Source organism: Brassica oleracea, chromosome C2 (genome assembly GCF_000695525.1).
Source record: "Brassica oleracea var. oleracea cultivar TO1000 chromosome C2, BOL, whole genome shotgun sequence".
Taxonomy (NCBI): Eukaryota; Viridiplantae; Streptophyta; class Magnoliopsida; order Brassicales; family Brassicaceae; genus Brassica; species Brassica oleracea.
In genome coordinates this window covers 21,745,012-21,747,577 of record NC_027749.1, presented here as the reverse complement: position 1 = coordinate 21,747,577, position 2,566 = coordinate 21,745,012, and the positions used below count along the sequence as shown (strand labels likewise).

At 36.3% G+C, this 2,566-nt stretch overlaps 1 pseudogene; it reads left to right on the top strand.

Annotated features, from left to right (window-relative positions):
* Positions 1 to 324: 324 nt before the first annotated feature.
* Positions 325 to 1,132, top strand: LOC106323693 (annotated as a pseudogene).
* Positions 1,133 to 2,566: the final 1,434 nt, after the last annotated feature.

Below are 2,566 nucleotides of genomic sequence, written 5' to 3'. Positions count from 1 at the left end.
AGATACGGATATTATGCCCTAAACCTAAGCTTGGTGTCATCAAACACTCACTCTTTTGTCTGTTCTTCTCGAAACCTCCACACCTTGGCCCGAGTCCACTGGCTACTCCTTTAAACCACCTGAAATCTTCGCAGCAATAAATATCAATGTCAACATCATCATTCAGATCACAGCGATCAAGTGATGAAGAACAGGCAGTCAAAGAAAAGAAGCATTTTGTTTGTATTTAAGAGTGGTCCTTGCTCTTGGACGTCCATAATGGTTAAGATTATCTCCATCTTTGAATATTCACCACACACTTTATCCAACAACCTCTCTACATAAACACTGAACAGAACAGAGAAAAACAGAGCTAAAAGTAAAGAGTTAGTTCTTACACCAACCAATCAAAATGTTGTGCGCATTATCTTCCTTATATCCCTCCTCTTTGCTCTATCAACCGCCTCTGTTCAAGACTTTTTTGTGGCCAACCTGAAACGCGCTGAAACCCCTGCGGGTTACCCATGCATATGTCCCATTCATGTCAAAGCCAAGGACTTTGTCTTTTCCGGCTTAGGCACTCCTGGTAACACTACCAACATCATCAGTGCTGCGGTTACACCAGGTTTTGTCGCTCAGTTCCCTGGTCTGAATGGTCTAGGCCTCTCTACAGCTAGACTTGACCTAGCTCCTAAAGGTGTGATCCCAATGCACACTCACCCTGGTGCCTCTGAGGTTCTATTTGTCCTTGACGGTGCTATTACCGCTGGGTTTGTCTCCTCTGATAACTCTGTCTACGTACAGACACTAAAACCGGGACAGGTCATGGTTTTCCCTCAGGGCTTGCAGCTGCTGCAGCCTTTGTGACTTTCAGCAGCGCCAGTCCTGGTCTTCAGATTCTTGATTTCGCGCTTTTTGCTAACGATCTTCCCACTGAACTCGTTGCCAGTACTACTTTCCTTGAGCCTGCTGTAGTAAAAAAGCTGAAGAGTGTTCTCGGAGGAACTGGCTAAAACAATACTTGACTATAAAACAACAACGCATGTTTTGTTTTCTCTTTGATGGATTCTTGTCTTCTCTGTTTTGTGTGTCCTTGTAATTCTTCAGAACATGTCAAGATTATTACATTGTATGTGAGTTTTTCAATTAAGATCTTTAGTTGTTCACAACGCTTATCATTACCTTTGTGAAACCTTTCAACGGTGAAACTTAGAGAAAAAAACTAAGAGATGTTAACTTTTAGGACAAGACTCTCACATGGGGTTCAGTGGTCCCAAGTCCATAAGTTTAGTTCGGTCTACGCAGCAATTATTCTGCATGATATGTATGACTTTAACCCTCGAAGGACCATAAGTTTAGTTCGGTCGTTTGGATCTTTCTTTATTATTATTTTATCAGGAACAAAACTTAGGTTCACTCCTGAAGTAAACTTTTAGATTCATCTCTACTCTTATTACCAATCAAAATATTACATAGATTAATAATAAAATACATTATTTTTTAAAAATAAAATCTAAAATAATTGAAAAAAAATAATGACGCTCAGTAAAATAACGCTAACACCACTAACTAAACCCTAAATCTTAAATTCTAAACCCTAAACCTTACATCTAAACCCTAAACCCTAAATTCTAAACTCAAACTCTAAACCCTAAACCCAAACCCTATATCTTAGATCCAAATTATAAACCCTAAACCCAAATCGTAAACTTTAAACCCAAACCCTAGACCTTAAATTCAAACCCTAGATCCTAAATCCAAACCTAGACTCTAAACCCAAATTTTAAACCCTAAAGAAACAACATCAACATTAACCCAAACCTTTACGATATAGGATTTGGGTTTAGGGTTTACGATTTGAGTTTAGGGTGTAGGGATTAGGTTTGGATATATTGTCTGAGTTTAGAGTCTATGATTTAGGTTTAGGATATAGGGTTTGGGTTTAGGGTTTACGGTTTGGGTTTAGGGTTTAGGATTTGAGTTTAGGATATAGGGTTTGGGTTTAGGATTTACGGTTTGGGTTTAGGGTTTAGGGTATAGATTTAAATTTTATTGATATAATCAAAAAGTAACAATTAAAATAATGTATTTATTATTTTTTAATATGTGTGTAAAATTTTAAATATTTTATATTTAAATCTAGAGGGAGTATTATTTTAGGCACTTTTCAGATGTTCTATTTGAAGAAGAAAGTCCAAATTTATGTCAGAGTAAAACACGCGCCATGTCATTTTTTAACGTTGAGAAAAAGAGAGCATCTATGTAGTTCTGGCGAAAATGGGCATTTAATTCTCGAGGTATTTGAAATCAAGAGTTTTAACACTCAAGTATTACGTCCGCATATTTATACCTTAGCTAATAGTTGACAACGCAAAATTGAGAACAAAATAGTCAACTGTTAACTGATGAGCAGAAAAATAACAGTTTTCGTCAACTTTTTAATGCTAGAATATTCTAATCATGATTTTGCGCAGTTAATGATTAGTTGGGGAATAAATATGTGCATATAATACTTGAGTATTTAATTTGCTGATTGAAAATACTTGAGGAATTAAAAACTTATTTTTTCTTTATATTTCTTATAAGA